Source organism: Panthera tigris, chromosome D2, assembly GCF_018350195.1.
Source record: "Panthera tigris isolate Pti1 chromosome D2, P.tigris_Pti1_mat1.1, whole genome shotgun sequence".
NCBI lineage: Eukaryota > Metazoa > Chordata > Mammalia > Carnivora > Felidae > Panthera > Panthera tigris.
The window spans coordinates 83,175,737-83,203,362 of NC_056670.1; positions in this window are offsets into that span (position 1 = coordinate 83,175,737).

Sequence of the window (27,626 nt, forward strand, 5' to 3'; positions counted from 1 at the left end):
TGAGGAAGTACCAGTTGGGATTCCTATTGTAGCCATATGTGAGGCCAATGTTGCATGAATTAACATACGGCGGGTCAAGTTAACATATGTACAGTGGAAAATGACTAATGACTTATCACACTGATGTTATTTTTGGACCTTCCTCCTTGCATCCAACCTTTCAAAGAGGAACAAGTAAAAGCAGTTTATGCCTCAACCGTCCCGGTTCCCCATGAAGACGGAGAAAAGTGAAACCATATGCTCAGCAAAGAGAGGAGGGCGAGCCAGAGAGGCAGGCTGGAGGAGAGTCAGCATGGGACGGCAGCGGCCCGCAGCCCCGGCCAACGGGAAGGAGTGCCCAGCCATGCGCCCCCACCTCCAGACTGCAGCGGGCCGGATGACAGATGCCTCCCTCGCCATCCCACAGGCGACATTTAGTGCCCTCCGTGCCACGAGATACTGTGATGGCTGCAGGGGCACCAAAATTAGATTGGCAGGATGTGAAAAGAGTCAACTTTTTTGTTTAATGCCATCAATTTGTGATGGAGGAGACAGGTATTAGCTCGGGGACCTCGGCGGTCCCTGCTAGCTATTAGTTTCCTGCACAGCTGCACCAAACCCTAGATTATGAATCTGCCACGGCGGCCATTCATCAGCTTCACCGTCCACCCCAGCGCACATTCCAACAACAACAGAAACAGAACATCTCATCACGCGGACTTCAACGAGCACACGGCTAAAATCCCAGTTATCAGCAGAAATACATTTCATCATGTGTGCACGACGAGGTGATGAAACCGAGTATAAATTATACAGGTTCCAGCATGCTGGTGGTGGGCGGTGGGGAGCGCCGGGCTCCCCAGCGCTGGGCACTTCCTTTCTCTTGGCTGTCAAACAGGAAGCCTTTCAAAGTTGGCCGGAGAGTTATGGAATTACCTGTGGAAACATATTGCGGAGGTCAGGCCCAGGGTCGATTTGTCAGACGGCCAGTGTTGGAGCCCTCACATCCACAACCAGCATTTGTTTTCTTAACACTTTTTTTTTTTTCTTCCAGGATATGTAGCAGCAGAGGCCAAAGCCTATAAATTTCTGACTTTGCGCCCTGCTCATTGTTCGAGTTTCCGTGTTTTTGATGACCACTCTCTGCCGGCCGGGAATTCTCTTTGATGGGATTTCAGGTTTCGACAGCAAGGCCTTGTTTACTTTTCTCAGTTCTGGCCCCAGAGAAAAACGACACTTCGTTAATTCCCTCCCGGGAAAGCCCTCCTCTTCTGGTTCTCGTTCATCGGGGTTAAAAGCTGGGACTCCCACTCTTTCTCCTGACGCCCCATTGGCCCCACGGTGGGAAAACTGGCAGGCCAGGCCAGGCCAGCAGCTGGGGTGACCGCGAACCTGAGTCTCACCGTGTGCCCGGTGCCCGATTTCCCGGGATTCGTCTTGTGCCCAGAAATAGTCACACTTGAAGCACACACGTTCAGTACTTTTGGGCTGTTAGATGCCAACGCATCAGCAATAGTGACAGAAAATAGAAAGAAAAAGGGAAGACACGCCTGCCGAGCCTTTATTACCTGGTTTCCTGTTTCTTGGGAAGCAAGGGACGGCCACTGCCCTCCCACTGCAAACAGATATGACTCTGCTCTCACTGAGCTTCTAATGGGGATTTGAGGCCGTTCCAGGTGATTCTTTAATCATGACCAGAACCGTACTAGTCATAATAAAAGTCTCCCTTGCTCCTGCCTCCCACAATTGCTTCCCGTAATTCTCCCCGCGCCCGGGCTCGGCCTCATCATTGCTTATGTCTGCTAACGTCCAGAAAGTGCGGTGGGATCCAAAGTTTCAGTCCATCAAAATCAACGGAAAATAGATTGAGTAGAATACTTTTACCTTGGGGAGTCTGCTGGCCTCTGCACCCCCTCTTCTCCATGCCCGACATCCTCCAAGCTTACCTTGAGTTGCCGGGGTACCGAGGGAGGCATGCGGGCACGGGCCCACCGGTGTGTGATGGGGTGCCGGTTTGGGGCTAACTCCTAAGTAGTTTCCATAGTGATAATGAAGCAGCACGTGCACCTTTTGGGAATATATAAAATTAGAGAGACTTTCTGTTTGCTTTGGTCCTCTTTCTAGAGGAATTACAGTAACTGCCATTCATGCTTGTTCTGTTGCACTGACTATTCTAGAGTCACCAGAATAACCTGGCTATTAAGGGTTAGTCACGTTAGGGAACATACGGCAAAGTGGCAACTTGTCATGTCAGCATTATCAATGTGGCAGGTTTCCTGAGTCCCAGATCCAGTTTTCACAAATTTGCCAAGTGTTCAACCGGAGCTGGTAGGGAGGTGCAGGTCTGGAAGCCCACCATGCGAGGAGTTTCTAAATTTGTTTTCCGCTTTCGTTGTGGCAAGAGCGTGCAATTCTCTATTTGGTATCGGTCTGCCCATTTGACCCCAAACACGTGTGGTTTGTCACAGCCCGCCAGGAGAAGTCCCAGGGGTTTCCGATCACTGAGAAGTTGCCACCATCATGTTTTCTCATGGGAGGGGTTTCAGTTTCTTGGATCAACATCAGAGTTGGGCATTGCGTCCATTCTAGCACCTTCTGGGAAGATGACTGTGAGGGAGAAGGCTCTAACTTGTACAGGGAATGCCACACACACACACACACACACACACCACATTCACATATCATCTCTGGAGATGATGCTTAGGGATAAAACAAACACAACAGTGACGTCACAACTCACTCTAACACTTGGAGGCACAAAGTGTTTGTAGCTCCTCTTTCTTACTTTCCTCTTCCTCACTCTCCACGATTTGGAGTGTTTTCCTGAGTTTCAAGAAACTATAATTGCACCCCATCGTGCAAAGTTCTGAAAGATGGAAGACAAAATTACCCAGGAAAAGTTATCTTTGCGAGTTGACAGTCTGTGCAGTTTTGCTGGCGAGGAATCACAGAAGTGAGGAGAAGTAAGTGCAGCATGATATTAATACCCGCTAAGTGGAAGTCATTGTAAAAGAGTCGACGCCTTGTAAGCCCTGTTTTCCTTACTCCACACTCTGCTTCCCGCTGCGGTTAGGGCTTTTCCACCGTAGCCCGTGGTGCAAAGTGGCTGATGAGTCATGGAGCAGATCTGAGAGAGAAGGCAGACCCCTCGGCACCAGAGCTGGAGCTGGCAGCTCAAGGGCAGATAAGCTGGCATTCAGGATATCCTCCCCATCACAGAGAGGTGCCACCAAGGGCTGCTGCTGGTGCCACTTGGGACACAGCACCGGAGCGGGGCAGCAGCAGCAGGGAAGGGGCAGAAGAGGACCACAGGAGTCCAGAAGCATATCCAGTTTTTATAGCTCAGCCCGGAAGTTCTCCACCCCCTTGCCTGTCCCATATCAATCAGTCACCAGGCACCGCTGGGACTCAAAAGGGCAGACAGGTCAGCCATGGTGGGCACGGCTTTGGAACCAAAGAAGGAAAGGGGTGGGAGTGGGGAAAACAGCAGGCTGACCACCACACACGACTTTAGAAGAATGTGGAGTGAGGGGACCCTTGGGTCAAACGGCAAACGGCATAATCCCTGGATAACTTTTAATTAGTGGGCTTTGTTTCTTCAAGCAGCTCTAAGTTTACAGGAAAGCACAGAGCACCAAGCACAGAGAGACCCCATATGACTTCTCATTCCGCACACCCCCTTCCCAGCCTCCAGCATCTTGCTGTAGTGTGGTCTTATGATGGTTGATCAGCCAATACTGGCTCGTCGTCATTCACTAAAGCCAATAGCTTACATTAGAGCCACTCTTGTGTTTTGGCAAATGCGTAATGTCACGTGTCTGCCATTACAGTGTGGTACAGCCCTGCCCTAGTCCCCTATGTTCTACCTACCCATCTCCCTCTCCCTCCCAAGCCCCAGCAAGCACCAGTGATAACTGGTTTGGTAAAACCCTCTCAAAATGCTTACCATGTACCGAGGACATTCTGAGATGGTCCGTTTATCCAATCCCATGACAACCTGTGCAGGAGTTGTCATTCTAATCCTCACTTTACAGATGAAGACAGAGCACAGAGAATGTGTGACTTACCTGAGGTCATACAGCTGGTGAAGGACTGAAGTGAGACCCTCCATCTGGCCCTGAGTCCTCTCTCTCCCCACCCCTGATGCAGGGGTGGACATGCGTTCAGGTGTGTGCTGCAGGGGGAGGGGGGGGCAGGGGGCAAGAAAAAGACCATCACCACTGTCCTGTGCTTGCTACCAAAAACTAAAAGTGTCAGGTTAAGAATGTTTTGTGTTAATGCTGTTTTACAAGGCAGATCACAAATAATAATGCCTTTCATCCATCAACACCTTTTTCTGTGACCTGGACCCAGTGCCTCCATGTCTCAAAACCAGCAACCGTTTGCTGAGCACTTGTTATGCCCTGGACCCTCTCCAAGCCTCTGGACCTGAATCATGCTATGGAATCCTTACAGAGCCCCAAGAAAGAGACACCTCCACGGAACGGCCCAAGGACTGGGTATGGAATGCTTTGGTAGTCTGCCAAATCCTAACAGCTCCTGACGGAAGGCTGGAATTTGAACCCGGAGGTGGGGCTCCCGCCCACGCTCTGTTATGTCTGGACTGAAGTACCCGGAAGTGATTCTACTTTGGGCCATAATGGTTTGTGCAGGTCATACATCATCACTGGGCCACATTTGCCGAATGTTTCTGTGGGTTCTTCCAGCCCCAATCCTCTCTCAGTTGGCTCTTCTAAAATCCCCACGCACATGAAATACATATATTATGCAAATCCATCTCAAAAGCCGAAAATGTTCATTCTTCTGCAGGAAAAATCCTCGAGTGTGACCTTGTCGCTGTCCGTCCTGGCATGTCACAGGCCCCTCCACTTGCTGCGGCCATTGGGAGGGAGGCTGTCGCAGGCTGGACGTCCTCTGGAGGTGCCATCAGGTAGGACCAGGTGGGGATGGGCATGGCCGGTGCTCTTGTGGCAGAAAAGATTGTGGGAGAGCACAAAGCGTCAGCCGGGTGCCACAAACACAAAGTTGAGGAATGTGGGAATTCTTTTCAAGAGGGCATCCCACGGGCCCCAGGTCCCGTCAACCGCTTGCACGGTGATTAATGGGTCTTGGGCTTGTTTAATGGGGACAAGGAGGAGGCTGGTGCTGCCTTCCCTGTTGGCTTCCTCATCTGTTGGATGAAGGCCTCCGTCAGCCTGTTTGTAAAATGACCAGATTCTCCTGAAGAATGCCCCGTGGGCAGTGACTCCCAGGCCTGTGCACTTCTCAGGCCCCTGAGTGTAATGTGCCACCTGCCTATTTGTGGGACCACCCAGCCCTCACGAGTCTCCACTTCAGGCATTAAGCCTGCTTCCAGGCCGATCGATGGGTGTCCTCTCATCTCGTCCCACCCACTGAGTCATCAATTGCACTTCCTTCATGGAGTCGCTTCTCTTCGTTATGGCGACGAGAGATGGCTGTCCTCCAGCACCAGAGGCCGAGGGCACTCAGAGCACCCAGTCCAGCTGGACTGGACCTGAGGAGAGAGAGGTGCTCAGGACGGAGGCAGGTGTTCAAGCAGGGAAAGCATGGTCAGGAAGATGTTTCATGAACCCCTTCCAACACGGATGGCTCACAGAAAAAGAAATGGCTGTCCCCAAGTCACAGACGGATCGGCTGCCCGCCCTTCCTTTGAAACGTTCATCGAGAAGACGCTTCCTCCAGGCACCGAACTGGTTTCTAAGCATCCAGCAACGATGCTGAAACAGAGAAGAGGCATGTGAGTAGCCACACTGTGCTGATTTGTGCCATAATGCACGCGTGGGTAAAAGGGAGGCTCTTCCTCACCTGACCACTTCTTGCGTGCTCCAGTCTGGGTGGGAGGGTCTACCCAGATGGGTTCTAGAAGCTACTAGCATCCCGTGAAGTGGTATAAGGGATAAGAAAGGTTTCTGTCATGAAGCAAGTTTTCAATCACAGTATGAACAGTTGAGTGCCGGGCTGGTCTGGGGTCGATATGCTGGTGCAGTCAGGAACCTTCTGGACCAGCTGGTGCACCCGTGAGGCCACAAGACCCACTTTTTCAAAGAACACATTTAAGAGTTATTTCATGGTGCACACATGGGAAACTCTGGACTGATTCCACACTCTGCCACTGGAAAGGCCTGCCCCTCAGCCCCTTCCCACAGGCCCCTGGTCCCTCCTCTCCCCCAGGTTCCCTGCAGAAGGTTCTTCCCGGTTTTACCAAAAGGCAGTTTTGCAGAGCTTCTGACAAATAAGTTCCATCCTGTGCGCTCTGAGAAATGTCCAATGTTTTTTAGACAGCAGGACCATGCTTATCTGAAGTCCATTATAACCACCTCATGGCCCAAATGGCTTTTAATTTGATGTAAAAATGAAAAAGACACAACCTTTCATCTTCTGTTTTCTTATCTGAAAGTTGGAGATCCTATTACACTGTTCTTCAGAGAACCGCTGCAATGGCTAAATTCGGGGTTGCCAGAAAATCCAGGGCGCCCTGCTAAAAACAGACTTTCAGATACACAGCAAATGGCTTTTTAGTGTGAGTGCGTCCCAAATATTGCTTAGGACATACTTAGACTAAAACAGTTTTTGCGTATCTGAAATTCAAATTTAACTGGGCATCCTGGACTTTCATTTGCTAAATCTGGCAGCCCTAATTAAATTATGTGAGGCGCTCAGCACAATGCCTTCTTGGCTCACGGAGAGACTCAGTGATTGTTGTGAATATTCACATTGGCTCACAGGCCCATCTCTGCTCCTGGACGATGAGTTTTTCCAGGAAGAGGGACCTCCCGTTTTCTGCTCTGACTCCTCAGCACCCAGGTCAGTAGCTGGAATGGGGTTAATTTCGAGCACATTCCTGATGACATGGTGGACTGGAATTCAATTCTTCTCCACAGGACAAGGGCACCTAAAGGTGACCTTGGCATAATCCCCTTCCCTGTCCCTCTGGTGCCAACCTGTAACCCGGAGTGGTTGGTGCACCTGTTCCTAACACGGTGAATGCTCATTGGCTCCCCTACTGCCTGGGCATCTTGCCGCGTATGGGGTAGAAAAGGTCGATCAGAGACAGGGTGGCGGGCTGACGTGTGGAGGTGTCAGTGGGGGGGGGGGGATGAGAAGGGCTGCCCTCGTGGTCAGTAAAGGGTGGGCATCCCCTGCCAAGGAAAGGGCTGGAGCCAGAGACCAGAAAAGGAAAGGGTGGATGGGGCACCACAGTGAAGGGCGGGAGGGCGAGCTCCCTGGGGCTGCTGTAACAAAGTACCACACCCTGGGGAGGGAGGGGCGATTATTCTCTTGCTGTTCCAGAGGCCAGAAGTCTGAAGTTGAGGCTGTGCTCACACCAGAGGCTCTAGAGGAGAAGCTTTCTGGCGGCTCCAGGGTCTGGCCACTGCCAGCCCCCCTTGACCTGTGGCCACGTCACTCCAATCCTCACCCCCATCTTCCCAGGGCCATCTCCCCTTCCTCATGATTCCCCTATCAGGAAAGCAGCCACTGAGCTCGAAGCCCCCGTCAGGTGGTCTCATCTCATGGTGAAGACGTACACGCAGGACAGACATGGGGCAGATCCCTCGCTCAGCCCCGGGCACCGAAGGGTCGCACCGGGCAACACCTGCCCTGGAGAAGCCCACATTTACCAGGTGAAATGGACAAATGAAGAGAATGTTTTCATATAATTGGTGTGTGTGTGTGTGTGTGTGTGTGTGTGTGTGTGCAAAGAGCAACGTGGGTTGTGCAGCCCTCCAGAAGGTCCAGGGAGGTTTCTGGAATTGGTAACCCAGCAGATGCAGGTGAACACAGCCGCCAGAGAAGGCCCAACTCCAGGAGCTGAGAACCTGGCTTCTCTCTCTCTCTTGTCCAGGTCCTTGGGGAAGGCAGAAGACGGTGGAAACGGCCTAACTGATCTCATGCCGGCAAACTTGTGGTTCCGGGAGGCCGAGGCCGCCCGCTCGCAGCTGCACGGAGCTGTCCTACTTGTATCCCCACCTGGGCTCCTCGGAAGGCACCTGTTTCTAAAGGCTCAGGTCGCACGCGTTCTGCTGGAGCATGACTCTCATTAAGAGAGCCGGCTGCGTCACGCGGGGCAGTGCTAATTGGATGTGGTTGAAAGCTCAGGAGGGGAAGCAGAGACAGTCACTGACCTGTGCACGGAGCTGGTGAGGCCATGCTGCGGCTTCCCTGGCTCCCCTCCCTCCTCTCAGCGATGCAGACGACGGCTATTTCTGTTCTTGGATCAACCAGGACCCCTGCCCGTGCCGCGGCCGGGAAGGACACAGACCCCACTTTTCTGGGACCCCCAGCGGGAGAGGGAACACGCAAGCTGGTCTTTTAGGGAAAGGCCCATACGTTATGTGTCATCTGCGTCCAAGAGAAAACCTGAAAATATTTGCACCAACGTTAACTGCCCTGCCGCGGGCTCAGACTGCAGCCGAGAAGCACCTTCCTGTTGGCTACGTGCAGCAGCTGGCCCTCAGGAGCACGTGCCAGGAGCAGAAGGAATTATCTGGTGCACTTCAAGTAGGGACACTGACGTGGACAGAGTCATTCTTTCCGCCCCACACTCGGAAACAGCGGGCACAGAAGGACCCAGCGACTCACTACACAGAGACGAGGGGTGAGGGCGTGGCGTCTGTGCGCGCGTGTGTGTGTTGTAGGCTGGCAATGTGTGTGCGTGTGAGGTTGTGTGTGCGTGTGTGCATGTGCATGGGCATGGGCAGTGCATGCATACGTGTGCACGCATGGCTGTGTGTGTGGCTGTGTGCACGTGTCCTCATGTGTGTGAGGGCTCCGCATGGACACCCAAGAGTCTGTAAAGAAACGCCCCGGGACACGGCCTCTCGTAACCGCTGCCGAATTCCTCCAGGCACACGTTCTGTGACCTTGGCCCAGAGGTCAGAATTCGTGAGGCAGATTGGGAGCGAAAAGGTGCAGAGCACAGGTGCCACACCGAGCTCCACAGACCTTAGTTCACGTGGGCTCAAGCTCCCGCTGGGGGCCAGATCCCCTGATTCTCTGCAAGCCCGCCAAGTGCCACCGTGACGCTGTCTGTGGACAGGGAGCCCCGGGGCCCCAACCACCGCTTGTCTCCCTTTCCTTGTGCCACCCTCCTAAGAGGGGAGCTGCCAGCGGGACCTGTGTCCGGGCCCCCAGCCTCCAGGAATCACGGGGCATCTCTCTTGCTTAGAATGAGACATCCTGGACCGACTCCCGTGCAGGCCTGTGGCCGCCAGAGCAAGAGACACAGAGCACAGCAGAGGCCGGGCCAGATGGCCTTCTTGGGAACACTCGCGTGCTCTTCACGCTCAGAGCCCGTGCACAGACGACCCACCAGCGCTCGGGGAGGGCGGGCACCAAGGCGTGCAGGGGTTTCAGCCAGCGACACCGTGGACACAGACGGACAGCACGGAGGCCCCTGCTGCTGGATTTCTGCTGCTTGCGTCTCGTGTCATTTTGTGCAAATCACTGCAGTGCACCGTTTGATCTACGGTGGCTTTTCCTCTGGACACACATACAGGAGGGTCCCAGGTGTCTTTGGAAAAGAGATCAGGAGGAGAAAGTTCTACAAACAACACTCAAATAAGGAGTGAGCTTCAAGGTGGTCTTCTGCTGTTCCCTGGAAGAAATGTCCCCATCTGAAGAATGACCAAATCAACAAAAGGCAATTCAGATCATTCAAAAGCCCTTGAGAAGCCATCAGGAGTTTACGTGACCAGAGTCTTTGAAGCCAAGACCTTTCCCAGGACAAGCGTGTGCCTGTTTGGTGCTGGGAGGGAGAGACAGCCCCGGTGTCATTTCTGTAGTGACAGGGGATACAGCCCTGCTCGGGGGAGGGGCAGGCCTGGATCCCAGAAGCTCCCCTGATGCAGCACTGGGGCTTGAACAGGGAATGTGTCCCCACAGAGATGGGTGTCCTCACTCCGTGGCTCACCCAGCCTGCTCCATGCAAGCACAGGTGGGTGCTGGACTCTGGCTTTGCTGAAAGGACCCCAGCGATGTGTGGCTGATTGTCCACACCTGCCACCAAGTGTGTCATTAGGGGAAAAAAAGCCTGGACCCCGGGTGTTCTGTGCCTGTGCCCCTAGCAAATGCTCTGACTTGCACACCCTCTGCAAAGACCCGGGCACAGGTCACTGGCTTCACCAGCCTATCACTGAGTGCGTGCAACCTACGAACCGTTTTCTGTTTGTGTTTTTTTTCAGTTTATTTATTTTGAGAGAGAGAGCAAGAGAGAGAGGGAGGATGAGTGGGGAAGGGGCAGAGAGAGAGGGAGAGAGAGAATCCCAAGTCGTCTCCACACTGTCAGCGCAGAACCTGACACAGGACCCCATCTCGCAAACTGTGAGATCGTGACCTGAGCCGAAACCAAGAGTCGAACGCTTAACAGACTGTGCCACCCTGGTACTCCCAGATTTTACAGAATGAATTCCTGGTGACTCCTAAGTCATGAGCTCATCACAGAAAATCAAAATGACAGTTCACCTGGGATGGCCGTGTCCAGACCCCTGGACAGACCCTGAGCGTGACCATGGCAAAGGGGCAGACACGGCCACATCCCACTAGTTAGAGGCCACCCAAATGAGGACCTCAATGCAGCATTTTACGAGCTCCTGAACATGTCCAACACTCAGGATCACCCTCCCGGTCCTGGAGACACGGGGACAGAGGAAGCCAGTTCTCCAGCAGCCTCTCCTGGACGAGCCTGATTTGGGCATTCAGCAGACTGACTGACTTCCCTGTATGACCGTGCTGGCGAACGGACCTGCCTTGTGTTCTGCCTCTGGGTCGCTTCCCTATGCCTCAGTTTACCCTGAGGAAAGTGCAAATAAAATCTGGCATTTGGGTAATTGCCTCTGGCTTATACACATTTCTGCACGTGTCGTTCTGCCATCCCCAAACGTGGAGGTGCAGCGGGTCAGTTGCTTCTCCAGGAGGAAACTGAGGTTCCAGGCACAGCCCATGACTCAGCCCGCAAAGTCCTACCTACTGTGGACGGAGCGGCCGTGCTGAGGCCAGATCTTCCGCCGCCTCTTTCAGGGCCTCATGCACTCTGTGCACAAAGAGTTTGGCCAACTTGCCGAATCACTGCACAGCGAGCCTCCTCCAAGGCCATGGTGCTGCTGTTGGAGGAGCCACGTGAGGTTCCAGGCTGAGCTGAGTGGGCGGGAGCAGACCAACCCCCGGAGTCCAGCCTCTGCTAGTCCAGCAGCTTCTGAGCACAGACCTGGACAGCATCTATTTCGAAACCAGAGCGTCTGCTCCTGCTCTGCTGAAATCCTCTGAAAAGACACAATCCTATACAGCACACATTCAACCCAGCAATCCCAGAGGACATGTGGCAAGAGATTCTGTTAGAAGCAAAAGAGCAAGACAGGACAGGACCTCACTTTCCTCCCAGAGCTCCCGACCTAGGAGGACACAGACATCTTCCCCGGGGCCTCTCCTGGTACGACAGGAGAAGAGAAGGGCCTTCTCCTCGTGTTTTGCCTTCAAGAAGTAAATCCCCTCTCCAGGTGGTGAGCCTGAGGTCACCCAGCAATGACCTAAGCCCTGGGACAACCTGGCTGCAAGGGAGATGGTGGAAAGCTAAACGCGACCAGGCAAAATGGCAACACAAGGGTTAGGGCTAGAACAAGAAGGTGTGTCAAGTTTCTCCTGAAAACTTTGAGGCCCCCTGACAGAGAGGAGCCAAGCACCCAGAAGGTTCTGCTCTCCCCGCACCCCCACCCCCAGAAAGCATCCCTGCCATGTCCCCAAATGCTCCAATTAAGAAATTCATTCTGGCTGATGAGCTTTGCTGATGTGGAGGCAAATATCCCAAGAGGAGTTGACAGGATGAACCATTCCCAACCCACAAGGACCCTGCTCAGTCAGATCGCTTCGTGCATGTCCCGGAGACACTCCGACAGCCTTTTCCAAAGGGTGTCCTGCTAAGCACTTGATGCAAGAGATGCTTTTTGAGAACACTGGAGATTCTGCATGGCCTGTCCCCTTTGTGGAGATTTATCAGGCATGTGACATAGATAATGAGGTTCCTTAGCTGCACAACTTCTCAGAACCATATGAATTTTGCTCACCCGACCTTTCTGCTTACTTACACCATGACCATTTTGCCAATAGACCGGTTCATATGGCATGAGACACGGAGGACAGGGCAGAAGACTTTCCCTTTGAGTCCTGTTAATGCTGAGTAAGAGCCTCTCCTCCTTAGAAAACTGGACCCCAGGAGGGAGGTCCCAAGACCTTGTTTAGGATGAGGTTCCAGGACCCAGGAGATAATAAGAAGGGATGATAGGCTTAAAGCCAGCTACTCTTGCCCCAACAGCAAGGACTTTGCCCCAAGATTCCCTGTGGTGAGGACAGATTTCCTGCCTGATGCCCCAGGACTGCCTCTGCTGGCCCATCCATTGAGAACCTCCTTCCCACTTAGCATTTCTGTCCTTCGTTGTCTTAAGCACCAGCATAGCCACCCAGGTGACTAAACACCACCCCCACCCCAACACACACACACACAGCTTTTGTGGTAAATCATCAAACCGGCTTGCATAACCTGAAGCTTGTCCCGGTGAGTCCCACACCCTCTGCTTATCTCTGCTAACGGAAAGATCCAGTTCCCCCGCATCCAGGTATGTCCTGGGCATCTCACTTGGCCCTCAGAGAATCTCCTCCTGTCCAGGCACGGGCAGGATGAGGGGTGGTTGGAGGTGAACTAACAGAATTAAAATTTGCTTTCGGGATGACCAAGAGAGAAGGGAAATAGTCGGGAAACAGGACCTAAGTTTGAAGTCTGGGTATGACTTTCCGACGAGCACAGCAGAATTTCTTTTTTTTTTCGAGTCCAAAATATTTGCAACGAAGCTCTCTCATTACCAAATTAAATAGATACGCCTCTCATTTCATACAATAGGCATGTTCCTGAGAAACTACATGAGAAGAGAATTTTTAAAAATCAAATTATATTTTTCAAAGTACTTGGAGAGCTTTCTATTTAAAAGAATCCCACAAGGAATCCTCTGTTAGAATGAAGAATCCTATTGTAATGCAAATGATCACCTCCTAATTTATCTGTTTTCTAAATTTAAATAAACTCCAGTTTATTCCGAGTGGTCAAAGCACAGGGTCTTGCGGCTAATTGAATATTCATGTTAATCTGGACCCACCAAACCTGCCTTGTGTTGATCACCAATTTTCACGAAGCAAGAATATAATAAACTACAATAAAATACACTTAACAATGAAATGATGCTGAGCCTAATTACTTTCTCTTTGATAATTCAAAGGCATTCAGGACCTCAAAGTGCCAGGCAGTCATGGGGTCTGCTCATCCCTTATCCCAGCACAGACCTGAGTTTCCAGAAAGGGATTGATTTAGACTGAAGCATACTCATCCCGGGACTCGACCTGGGAGTTTCATTTCTGACATAGGTCCTTTGAATCTTTTTGTTTGTTTGTTTTTGGCATTCTTCTCTGTTTTAAAAAAATAATAACAACTAAATAAAACCAGACTTCAGACTATATTTTTTCAAGCCCTGGAAATGTGCGGTGTCCAACCCTGGATCGTTTTAATGTGCCCTTGACAATATCAGCACAGGTAGGCCGCCGTTGCAGGAAGCCAGTCAAACTCAGAAAAAGAAAGCAAGATTTAGCTATTCTCTGCTTGCTGTCTAATGAGGTGTGGGAAAGGCCAGCAATTCTGGCTATGCCGTGCTTACAGACAGTGCCTTCCCTAGGAATAGACAGTGATCTTCATTTCAAATAATGATGAAGGAAATGATTCGTTTCAAAAGCAAAGTGCACAGCATCCAGCCCCCTTTCCCCGAAGCCCAGTCTTATTCCTTCGCCTCTTTCCAAACACCCTTCTATCCACGGCACGGGCTTGAACTTGGTAAGCACACTCCAGCCCAACTTCCTGATACTTTAAAATCCATTCACTTCCCTGTGGTTTGTTAGAACCGCTTTTCCAAGGAGTCCGGCAACCATATATTCCTATTTAAGCAAACAAGGTTAGCTACCTTTTGCCATTCACAATTCAACAGTCCTCCTAAATTAATTTTTCCAAAAGTAATTCAAATAAAAGCTCGGTTGCCACTACTCTTTTCTGAGCCACAAGATTGAATAAGGCATCTGAATAAAAATGTGTATTACAGCCTTCTTTAATATTTAAGCATGACATTCATTGATTTGTTTCTTGTTTTCTGCAAACCTTGACAACATGATAAAATAAATCATAAGAACAAAATATAGTGGTAACATCTTTTATGGACTTCACATAGTCATCAATCTCAAGCTGTGAGTGAATTATCAGTACAGCAAAAAGATCTATGTTTTAAGAGCTCCAATAGCACACTAGCTGGAGGTTTTTCACAAGCAAACTCAAGGCGAGTGACTGATAAGCATCATTATTATTTTCTGAGAGTCTAGTTTATGGTGTGTGTTGCTGAGGTGTTGGCATATATGTTTCGGAAGCAAAGGTTTGATCAATTCTAAGTAGACATCTACTAACATATAAAAAATATAACAAGGCTTCCTGCTGAGCGGCACTGTGGTACCCACCGCCCCATGTCAGCGTGACAAGCCCTGCATTGTGTTTCTGATTATATTTAATACAGAGTTAACCTTTCTTAACATAATATACTATGTACGAAACATGGATCAAACCATGGGTATTTCCACACATTCCCCATTTTATTTGTGCTCTGATTTTTAGCAACATCGTTGCAAATACAAACATAAACAAAAAACAAAAAGCTTGAATTATCATCGAATTGCAACCTCTGGGACATGCCAAAGACAAAACAGCTAGGGGAAAGAATGTTCTCTCCTGAAGGGTATCTAAGCTGGAGCTGATGCCGGAAAAGAGTTTGGGGTAATGGAAGAGTCCGGAGCCTGTAACAGCAAGCACTAAAAAGTTGTTTTCACAATCATCAATGCCTGTGGTGCAGAGATGGTGCCCACACCACGCCCTCTTGGTAACACAGACACTTTCCGCCCATGACCCAGCTGCTTCTCAACCTACCACCGGGCATCTAGACGGGTGGAAACATCTGAACGAGTGCAGTGCCCGTGCCGCCTTTGTTCTTTGAGTGTGTTCGTGCAACCCAAGTGATATTTTCTTTTCTTTTCTTTTCTTTAAAGCCACAATTTCTTCCCTGTGAATGCTGGCCCTCAGCGGGGCTTAAAGTTTTACGGGAAAATCACCAACAAGGGAAATGTTGGCTGCATCGAATCCGGTTGTGACAAACGGCAACAAGAGAATTATTCAGCGCGATTCCCCAAATCATTATCAGCATTTCCTCCCACGCATGTCACCGTCGTGGTAACGCAGAGGAATAATCTACAAATCCGAAGTGACATTCCAGAAAGCACAACAGCTTCGGTGGATTTACCGGAGCTTTCTATCTGGAAAATGGGTGAATGAAAGCTTTCGGGTGGGGGGGGGGGGGGCCTTCAGTCTTGGGATTGCTGGAGTAAATATTAAGATGTTTTCTGACAAGAGGAATATATGTGGTTTCCCACAAAGTCCCAGAGTGCTTTGCACTCCATAAATATCACTCCCCTTCCCTTTCAACTTGAGCTCCGTGAAATATGACGCCACGGTCCACTAAAGCACAGCTGCACTTTCATTGGTCTCGAGTCTCGGGCATACCCTCATTTACATAGGGGGGACACTATTCATCACCCTCATAATTAATCCAAGTCAATTACAGCCATCTAAAGTACCTCCTCTCCTAGGCCTGATACGTTATTACCACCTACTCTTAGTAAAATTAGGTTCGCTCTCCCTCCGGCTGAGTCACACGGTGGGTTTTCTCTCTCTTTTCTTTTTGTTATCCTAACCAATTAAAGTCACCATGATTTTCTTTACTCGGCCTAAGAGAAATACCATCAGTATTATTGCTTGTTTGACATTTTGGTTTTCCATTTGTTAAATTTTATTAGCGATATTGGAAATGTGAATTACGGTATCCTCACCGCCACAATGCTCTTTGGAGTCCATGCGCTGTTGGTGGCGCTGTATACATCTGCTGTAAAACCTCTCAGGCTCTGCACGTCAATGGGGACTGCTCTGGGACCACCATATAAGCAAATGCGAGAGAAATCATGGCCAGTGCAGAAAATGCCACTGGTGTCACCAAAGAGATCTGGGGTGTGGATTGGCCTGGAGAACCACCAGCTTGAATGGCCGCTCCATGGGGGTCCCTGAGTTTTAGGGTCCTACAAAATGAAGCAGCTCACCATTCCAGCCCACCCTCATTGCAAAAACTCTACCAACCACGTAGGGAGAGGCTTTGCTGAGCTGGCTGATGAACCAAATGTGGGTCAGTTTCCCTATAAACTCACATCGTAGTTTACTTAATCCTTTTCTGTTGCTAAATCAAAAAAACCAGGAAATAGCAGGAGGGCTGGTACATACCTTGCATGAACGGGCATAGGAAAAATTTGTTAAGCGGTCCCCAACATGCACAGCACCCGCAATACCACCAAAGCGCCCCGGAGCATGCCACACAGTCACTGAGCTAGAGAGGGCCGCTCTGCCAGGTCCCAGAGCCTCCCCAAACAGACTTACGACTCAATCATGTATTTTCCTGGGATACCTAATTAACCTCCTTGAGTTGTAATTAACTTGCTGAGTTTGGCTAGGGTGGTAGTGTTAGTCGTATGATACTATGGAACAGATCGTTAAAAATAATCCAGAATGTTGGCTCCGTGAGGGCATGGACTATGTTCACTGTGTTCATTATGTCTACAGTACCAAGAAGAATGTCTGGTCCATAGTAGGTGCTCAAAAAATACCTGCTGAATGAGTGAACCCATCAGTCACCTGACCCAGGTGCAGTTTTCGCATGCTAGGTCAATATGCTGGGAAGCATTTGCTGGCTTTGAATCTCTCTACCTTTCTTTCCTAATCTATAAAATGGGGATATTGATAGTGCCTTCCTCATAGGGCTGCTCTTGGATTAAATAATTATGTATGTATGTAGTGTGTGCATATGCACACACACAAACACACACACACACTTACACAGGTGTGTGTGTAGGGAAAGACAGACACACCGATGGAGAGAGGAGAGAAAATAGCACATAGTCTGCTCTGTGCTGTGAGCACAGCCTGCTCTCAGAAAAAAGGACACTATTATTAATCTTATTTTGGGTTAGCATTTATCACATCTGGTTAACATGCCTGACTGAGCCGATCCAGCCTTGAATACACCTTAAGATCCAAATGAGGTCAATTTTCTATTTCTAGAAAAGTCGTGAAGAAAATCCAGGGTTTGGAACAAGCCAGTGTGTTCCCAGTAATCCCCTGTATCTTATCACTCTGTGCCCTTGTGCCATTAGGAACGTCTACACTGACGAACACCTGCGAGGAGCAATGATTTCAGAGAAAAAAAAAAAAGTCTATGAAAACCTTTAATCCGGTGTGTAAATGATATATTAGGAATTTTTTTCTATCTGAATACTAATATATAATTCTTGCAGAAAAAGAACCACATGCCCCATCTTATGTGGTGGCCTGGAAAATATTCCATAATACTGCATCAATATTCACTTAATAAAGGAGGAAGTTTGCATTGCTTGTGGTACTTCTATTTGGTTCCCCTGCTTTCAGACATTATGTAGAAGAGTTAGTCGGGCAACATCTGTGCCTTGTCAGTCATTTAATTAAGCAAAGAAAGCTTGGTATTCATTTTATTTCTGTATATGTTAATGTTAAAAACTAATAGAAAACAGCTAGTAAATTGTCCCCTGCATATATTGGACACAGCAACAATTACTCTGGCAGGGAAGATATAATAAAAGAGGAAATTTTAATAGTATCCTTATTCCATTTATTCTCTTGGGCTTCTGTTTCAAGGTACTGTAGAAATTAACAATTATTTCTTCTCATTGTTTTGATGATCTTTTTCTATTATGCTCCTACCCGACTTAAAATAAAAATAATTTAAACTTACATTTTTTTATTCAATTTTATGGCGCCCTGAGATTTACATTCCAAGCATGAGGAAGAACGGAGGAAAATCAGAAAACAACCCAGAGTTTTCCCTTCTTGTTACTCTGACAACTAGTTGAGGCCATGCCAGTCATTAGTATCTTGATTTCAACGTGGAAATTCACATAATAAAAATAATTATCGTATACATCACTTTATTGACAAATATGTCTGTCTTGTATTTATGAATGTCTGTCATATGGTATATCTAAATAGTTGATATAGCTTTGCTCTATAAAGCAATTAACTCAGTTTATATGGCAAATTGTCTAAGGATTTCTCCGGAATGCTTGGGGAAATCTAACAAACTAAAATATTCTCCAATTTATTGACATGGTACCATGTTGAAAAAAGTAGGCCATCAATAACCAGCTTTCGTTTGAAATCTGGGATCTTATTATAAGTGCAGGGACTGTGAGACCCCTGGCTTGGCTGAAATAAAATTAAAAAAAAAAACAAAAAACGATTTTTATATTGTAAAGAGTGCATTTGTTCTTTGTTTTGGCAGAGGAAAATTTTGTCATGATGAATGGAAATGGGCAATCAAGACCATATTATTTAAAAACGGGAAGTTTTTCCTGGTGAAAGTCTCATCAGAGACGCTTCTGAGATGCTGCAGCATTTTTTAGTGTGAGTCACCTCTGGTTTTCCTCGGCATCTCTCCTCCTCTTCATGGCAACTTAGTTCACTGGCCCTGACAGGTGTGAACACAGGGCCATGTGACCCTTGTCCCTTTGCTGGGATGAAGTTCGCAGAGCCCTATGTCTGTCAGGCCCAGTACAATACAACCATCCTATCAATGCACAGGTTGATTTCCACATATACACTATTTCGTAAGTAGGCTATTTCCCATTGCTACATAACACAAAGTTAGCCACTTAAAAGAACATCCTTTCGTGACCACACTGTTTCTGTGGGTTAGGAGTCCAGCCATGGTTTAGCTGAGGCCTTGGCTCAGGGCCTTGGGGTGTGATCAAGGTATCAGCATAGTTGCATATGATTGTTGCCAGAATTCTGTTCCCCATGCTTATAGGACTAGGGTCCCCACTTGCTGGTTGGCTGTCAGCCATGGGCTGTTCTCAAGTCACAGAGCCCCCACCCTGACCCCACCCCACAACGACCTTCTCAGGGACCCTCTATCATGGCAGCTCACTCCTCAAAGGCAGCAGGAAGGTCCCAGTTCCTATTTTAAGGGCTTTCATTGGATAACTCAGGCCCACTCAAGGGAAACTCTTGGATTCATTCAAGGTCAAGCTGATCTGAGCCTTGATTACATTTGCAGGGACCCTTCACCTTCACCAGAGACTAATCCAGTCATGGAAGTGACATCCCATCACGTCTACAGACCCTGTCCATATTCAGGGAGGAGAGTTTCCTGGGGGGGGGGGGGTTGGAACGTGGGGGGGCCAGCTTAGAATTCTGCCTACCAGAATATAAATCCAGAATCTGAGCACTCTCTGCACCTAGAAAAATTATCTACAACCTGGGCATTTTTTCTGTAATTTGCCTTAAATGTCTGGAATTTTCAGAGATATAAATAAATCCCAAAGCAATGACTGCTGGTCCCTGTTGTTTCTATTACCACCACAGGGAATAGTCTTAAATTATCTCATCTCCCATACACCAACTCCTGTTGAAACAAATCTTTGCACAGATAATCATGAAAAAAAATACAGCATAGTACCCTTCATGGAGTGGGAATATCAGGAAACCTCAGCCCCATTCACAGGATGTCCATTTCCAGCTAGGGCTCTATAGGCTCAGCTCAAAGACAGGAGAAATGGGTGTGTGGTCCTGCATTGCCGGGATGGTGGTGGAGGGCCTGGTCCGTCCTCGTTCTGCACCTGTGCCTAATCACCTTGCTGGTCCGTGAGTGCCCAGTAACTCTCCCTTCTCGTCTTGGACCAAGGGACAATGAAATTTAAAATCTCATTGCGGGTTAAGCTGCTCACTAGCCTTGGCCCATCCATTTCTTCCTCCTGTCCTGCAGTCAGATGGATGCTCCAGTCAGGCTGTACCTGACTAGTCGTTGTCATCCGACAGATCTCCCAAAGGGCAGGAATACCAGCTAAGACTTGAGGCTGGATAATTTCTGCATTGGTCCATGGGGCCCCTTGAACACCGCAGGGCAGGAGCCATATTATTGGGATCTTGGCCAACATCAGAGCCTTTTTGTCCTTACGCCTGCTGGAGGAATAATTTCTGTGGTGTTTGAATTTATCTAGAGGAAAACTTACCTGACAGTTTCCTCTACCTCAAATAATGCATTGGAAAAAAAACAGAGAAATTTGTGTCCTAATATATTCATTTCATAAGTCAGTCAAGAGGCATTGCTCAAAATCACAGAAACAAATATAGAGGATTACATGTATTTATTTAAATTAATAAGGTAATAAATGGAAACAGTATTAATGGTGATATCAAATGTAGGAACAAGTTCGTGAGATTGGTGAACCAAGGCTGGCATCCAGCTTCAACAGGACTGTTATCACTGTTACGGTATTAAAATAGTTCCACAGAACTTGGTAAGTAGCCACGTTCTCTCCTGCCCCACCTCCCACCACTGCCATGTAGCCTGTCCCCTTCCATTGGATTGGATTCCCTCACATTTAGTAACTAAAGCGTTAACACCCGGCATGGCAGGGCACCTGTGGACCCATTTTGCCTGACAGCCAAGTATCTTCCTTCTGTCGCTTTGGTCTTCTTTTTCCAAAAGAACCTTATTTTTTGTAGAAGAAAAATCTACCTGTGTAGCCAGCTACCTCAGTCTCCTTGGAACCTTCCAGAACCTTCCAAAGTGTTGTGGTAGAGAGAGAAGAGAGAATGTTGAGAATATGGCTAGCCTGGGTTGTGGCGGGGAGCTAGTGAGAGGCAGTTACAGATTTGCCACCCAAGGAAGGCTGTTAGGATCAAAGCATGTGCCCCCTCCACTGTGCCTAATAGCACTGATGGATGCTGACGAGGTTGCTGTGTGGGAGGCTGGGGCCGGCACCAGGAGGCAACAAGCAAGCTTGCAGCTCAGCCCAGATCCAGGAGACCCCCCCGGGGTGACCATTGAGGCTTTGCAGCCTGCAGTTCTGCCTGGGGGGGGGGGGAGGGGAGGGGAGCTGCCTTCCAGTAACCCAAGCTTGCAGTTGCTGAGAAGTGCGAAGGCCACTTTTCATGTATTTTTAATATTCTGGTTATCATGCAAAAACTCATCAATGAGAAAGTTTAAGCAGTGTGCAAACAAGGCAGCCTGCTGAGCTGTGTTAAGGTACCTAGCACACCATGTCAACATGACAAACCTCACGTTGTGTTTCTGATTATATTTAATAATACAAAATTAGCCCTTTCTTAATGTAACATATTGTGCCTGCAACGCTATTTGTTTGAACTAAAAACACCCCTTCCTACTTTCCAGTTGTAATAAAAGGACTCACAGGGTGACCAAAATTTCTAGCCATTTTCATGCATTTGCAAAACAGTAGGAAAACGGAACAATTCTTCTCTGAAACCAGCCAGAGCCAGGCATGCTGAAATGGACCCAATTACCCAGGGGCATGGCGGATTGTTCCAAACATCTGGGATCCGAGCGCTCGGCATTACGCGCAGTGGGGCTAAGGCCGTTCCATGCTGAGGGTGAGGCTCGCACTTCTCCTTCCTGCACCCAAGCCTGCTGATGAAGCCAGGAAAATGTCATCATGCAGCAGGCCTCCCCCCCACCTTCCAGTCCATTCAGGGACCACACGGGGGGAGCCCGGCTTCGGGCTGGGTCTTGAGCTGCACCTGCACTAGAAGCCATGCAGCCTGAGGCCGTGACCGTTGAAGGGGACGGAGGGGAGCTGGGTGGTGCCCCCCCACAGTCAAGGACAGCGCCGCCCACAGTGAGAGAACGGGGCTTAGTTCTCGTACCACTGGCCTCGTCGTTCCTTCTGATACTAGACTTTTCCACCTCCCCTTGCTGCCCCAGATCATTCTGAGTTCAAATATGAAGTTTATTTCCTGCTTGTTTTGAAGCTAGGAAGCATCATAGGACAGGCGGAGTTTGAGTGTTCTTTTTTTCTGTGCCCTCTCGTTTTCGACGAATCCTCGGTAAGCTTTTATTAAGCGAACACGGAGATGTGAAGACCGTACTGCCAGAAGTTACACAGGACATGATGTGCTAGAGGTCCCTGGCCCAGAGTTGCATACGCCTTCCGGCTCCTGTACAATGATGTGGCAGATGTTAATGGCTTGCTGATCTACACATAAAACACAAAACAAGCTCAGCCACTGACGGGCTCGGACAGAACCTGGGTTCAAGTGGGTTTAGCTACAATTTAAAGTTGTGGAAAGGCTAGGAAGTCAAAACTGCACCCAGAGACCAAAGTTGACAGCGACAAAGTTGGGGGTAGCCAAAGGTAATTTTCACGGATGGACAAAAGGAGAAAGTTTTGGCTTGACATCTTCATATGAAGGAAAGAAGGAGCAAATTTCCACAAATTCCACAAAAGCAAAAGTTGTCTGTTAAAAGATCTTCCTTCTGGAAAAATCTAGAGACGCTAAAGCTATCATAAGCCATTGCTTTAAAAAGCTGATGCATTCATTAATAAATATGCAGCTGATAAAAGCAAATACTATATTTCATCTTCAAGAACCCTCTCCCCAAAACCAGAAAGCTCTGAACAGATAAGAAGAACAATTGGAAGAATTCTCACTTTCACATATGAACATATACTATGATGCATGTCACATGCAGCAAAACTTGTGACCCGAGAAAATCCAGATGACCATTATGACCAAAGACAAAGAATTTAGACCAAAAATGCAAGCCCTGAGATACAGAAGACAGCAGAGTTATTTCATTTTTTTTAAATTTTTTTTTCAACGTTTTTTATTTATTTTGGGACAGAGAGAGACAGAGCATGAACGGGGGAGGGGCAGAGAGAGGGAGACACAGAAACGGAAACAGGCTCCAGGCTCCGAGCCATCAGCCCAGAGCCTGACGCGGGGCTCGAACTCACGGACCGCGAGATCGTGACCTGGCTGAAGTCGGACGCTTAACCGACTGCGCCACCCAGGCGCCCCCAGCAGAGTTATTTCAAATGTACACAGGAGGGATACATTATCCGATGCATGGTGCTAAATCATTAGTTAACTCGGTTCTAAAAAACAAAGCTGGATCCTTACTCATATCCCACAGCATATACTCTCCAAATGAAGTAAAAAGCCAATGGAAACTAACATGTAAGGACAAGTAATAAATACACACGATGTTTGAAAAATGTATAAAGTTAGTGTGAGAAAAGTCTTCCCAAGCATGAGGACCTAAGTACGAAAACAGAAGAAGTTGCTAGAAGTTTGAACAAAAATGAAAAGAGCTACTCAAAGAGGAAATGCCTAACAAAAAATTAAAATGGAAACCAACTGAGGGAAAATGTTTGCTACATATGTGCCTGGCCCGTGGTTGTTGTCATCAAGATAAAAAAAGGAGCACTTGTGAATCGTTAAGAAAGAGATAAATGGAAAAATCGGTAAAGAACATAGCAAGATGATTCAAAGGAGAAGTAGAAACAGCTAACATACTTACGGAGGAGCGAGCAAGAGTGCCCATGCCAGTGTGCCCACGGCCTCAGGGATCCACTGGCCAGAGCTCCCATTGTGTCCTTCTTGTCGTTAGGGTTATGTGTGTTCACTTTGCTTTTTAATGATCAGAGAGCTGGGTAAAAGCTCTCTAGAGGGAACGTTGGCAACGTGGATAAAGTTTACTTAAAAAGTGTATAGTCTGGGGAACCTAGGTGGCTCAGTTGGCTGAGCGTGTGAGTCTTGATTTCAGCTCAGGTCATGATATCACAGTTCGAGGGATTAAGCCTGGCATCGGGCTCTGTGCTGACAGTTCGGAGCCTGCTTGGGATTCTCTCTCTCTCTCTCTCTCTCTCTCTGTCCCCCCTCCCCCCACGCTAGCTCTCTCTCTCAAAATATATAAATAAACTTAAAAAAAAGAAAAAGAAAAAGCATGTACAGGGGCACCTGGGTGTCTCAGTCAGTTTAGCATCTGACTTCAGCTCCGGTCATGATCTCACAGTTTTTGGGTTTGAGCCTCGCATCAGGCTCTATGCTGACAGCTCAGAGCCTGGAGCCTGCTTTGGACCCTTTGTCCCCCTCTTTCTACCCCTCCCCTGCTTACACTCTGTCTATCTGTTTCTCAAATATAAAATAAACATTAATTTTTTTTTTAAATGTATAGTCTATGATCCTGCAGTTTCATTTTTAGGAATTTTTCTGAAGAAAAACAGTGACAAGTACCATCAAGTTCAACACAGTATTATTTATAATATCAGAAACTTGAAAATAATCTAAATTTGGGGGCCACAGAAGCCTGAGCAGCCTACAGGGAGCACAGCAATATTTACCTCTCAGAAATACTCTGGAGGCTCAGTCCAGAGTCTGGAATGGAGATGGTTCATGTTATATCACTATCATAGTGTTGTTCTTGTTTTAGCCATACCATGAAATACTGGGTGCCATTAAGGAAAATGTTGGAGAAATACATGTATTCACCTGGGGAGATTTGAGATACAGTAAATGCAGAAAAAGCAGGCTACAAAACAACAATTACAGGAAAATCCTATTTTTGAAAAGAAAAATATATATGAATATGTATCATAAACATTCTGAAGGGAAATACACAAAATGTTAATAGCACCTATCCACGAGTTCTGGGAATACACGGCAATTCTTTTATTCATAATTCTCTGTATTTTCTTATTTATCTGCAATGATTATATACTTCTAGGGTAATAAAAAAATAAAATATTTTAACTATGAAGACTATGTAGATACAAGGAAAATATTTCTGCTACAACAGAAAGAGAGGAAATAATCCAGTTGGCATATATACCAGTGTCAAGCTTGTGTGTGTGGAATAAGGTTGGAGGTTGGTACAAAATGAGCGTAGTTAAGCTGTGTGATGCCAGTACCTCCCCAGATGGGGAGAGAGGAGCTCCTGTCCCACACCCCGAATGCCTGCCTGCCGATGGACAAAGTCATGAGGACCCCGGGGTGTAAGCCACCCGGAGCTCGGGGCCCCTGCCTGACCCAAAGACTTCCTGCCAATATGGCGCAGCCCATGCTGTGGCTCTATTGAATGCATGTCCACTCAGAGTTATGAAGTGTGGCCCAGGACAGCGTTGATGTGTGTGAGGGGGCAGAGCTTGTGTGTGAGGTCCTTTCAGTGCAAGATGTGGTCTGAGGTGGAAACAGGACGGTGTGGCCTACGGGCCAGAAGCCAGCTGTCCCGCCTGCCCGCCTCAGGCATGGAGTGCCAAGAAGCCCACCGTGTCTAAACTCCAGCGTGGCCTTCCGGCGAGTGAAGGAGGCATACTCACCACGGGGAAGGAGCAGTGATATCTTGTCTAGCAGTGTGGTTAGTTTGATCTGTAACCCTCCCGTAGTCAGCTATCTGGCCTGTGGTGTCCATATATCCTCTTGCTCTGGACCCCACAATGTCAGGGGTGAGCTTGGGTGGTAAGGACATCAGTCTTGCTGCTGTTGCTGGTGGTATTGTTTTAGTTTTCTTTACTGTTGTTGCAAGTGGCCTTTTTCATGACAAAAAAAAAAAAAAGAGAGAGAGAGAAATAAGGAACTACTGGCCAAATGACACCCTTCCCTTATCACGAGGATTGTGGTGACCCACCCTCCCACCGCCCGTCCCCCAGCCTGCATTAGCTCACAGCTCGGGCCCCCACTGTCTGCTCTGGTGTCACCCTCCACCACTCCCAGCCCCCCTGGCTGTGCTGACTGTCCTGGATCAGCAGGCTTTCACCATCCTAGGTTTCATGTCTACTGAGTGAGTTCCAGCCCACACCCTGGAGGCCTACCATCCCCGAAACACTCAGGCTGCTTGCCTCAAAGATCTCAAGGCTTTCCCAGAAAGACCTGCGTTTGTGTCCTGGCCAGATGCTGACACTCTGTTGAGCGGCTGGCTCGTGCGTCTTAACAGTCCACTTCTGCAGCCCCGTCTCAAGGTGACCTTCCAGCTGTGAGCAGGGCTCAGACTGAGTCCGTGTATCTGCGGCCTCCCTTCAGTCCCCGCTTGCTCTTGCACGTGCACGTGTGTGTGTGGGGGGGGGGGGGCGGTGGTCTGTGTGTGTATGTCTCTGTATGTATGCGTGTCTGCATATCTCTGTGCGTGTCTACATATGTGCATTTGTAGGTGTGTGTGCGTCTACATGTTTCTCTGTGTGTGTCTGTGTGTGTCTGTGTGCTTCGTGTGTCTCTGTGCGCACACAAGAGGAAACGAGACGCGATCACTGGAACGAAACAGTGTAACTGCCTTCCTCAGACTGACACTGCTGCTCTTGAGGGACAGCGGTCGTGATGGATGGGACCCCAGCGACACTTAGGCAGTGGCTCAGACAGAACCTCTTGCCCCCCTGTGCACGGCTGCAGGGACCCGAGGGCCCCGAGACACCCGGTGGTGGGGACCAACAAGCACGGGGCAGGAAGGAGTAGGTGCCTGGGAAAGTCTGAGTGGACGCAGGTGCTCCGCGGGCTCGCGAGGAAGGAGGCCAGCTGCAGGTTGACATGCCATGCACACGGTCTGGCACGCCCACACTCTGTGTGCAGATGCGCACGGTCCCTCCTGAGGCCTCGGACACACAGCGACCTTCACCCCGGGGGTTAGTCTGGACAGAATCAGGGGTTCGCGAGCTTGGACGGGAAAAAGCATTGGGATGTGGCATGTTCTTTCATCTGAATGTGGGCAAAAAAGCCACGGTCCCGTGCACAATGGTGATGAAAATCGAAAGGTATTTGAGATACCTGCAGTAATGACAATGTGCCACGACAAATCAGTGTTTCTCAGCTCCTCGAAAGCCCACCGTTAGAACTAGTTGGCAAATGCACTGAAGAAGCACATACCACAAGTTTATCACACAGTCCGTGCCACTGATTTCATTTTTTTTTCAATATCCGATAACTATTTTCAATGTTTGGTTTCATTTCATGGATTGAAAAGACCATTCTGAGAAGGGGGTCCTGAAGCCGTGCCAAATGCTAAAGGTGTCCACAGCAGAGAAAATGTCAGAGGCCCTGCCTGACGACGCCATGAGCTTAAAGCCCCGTTAATCAGGGACTTCAGGTTGTAAACAAGGCAAACTCGACATTTTCTAAGGGAACCGGTCCTCATTTCAGACCTCTTAGCTTCCCAAATTGAAGTGGCAACTTCAGCTTTGTTCCAGCACTTGGTGCCAGGAACGCAAGATAAAAGAAGGCCATGGAAGGAAGCCAACCACAGTCCAGCCTTCAAGCCAGAGAAAGAACAGACAAAGCTGGAAAATAAGCACAGGGCTTTGTTATTATGGTAACTTTGGCTGGTGAAAGTAAACGCAGGCTTTAAAATGCCCAGGGTCACACAGAAGCGAAGATCTGGGGCCTATTTGTGTGGGAGCCAGGGAGATGGGGAGAAACGGCCAGGATCGCAATGTTGGCTGGCACCATGGGGTAATGACCCAGAACTGGTTTGTTTTGACAGTTAAAACCCAAGGCAGATCGCTGACACGCTGCATGGTTAAAACCAAGCTGGGCCTCTCAGACAGGCCCAAAACCAGAACCTGAGGAGGCTGCTGTCCTTTTTCTCCCACATGGTAGCAGAAAGCGCAGGGGTCTACCCAAGAAGCAGCCCGGAATGCAG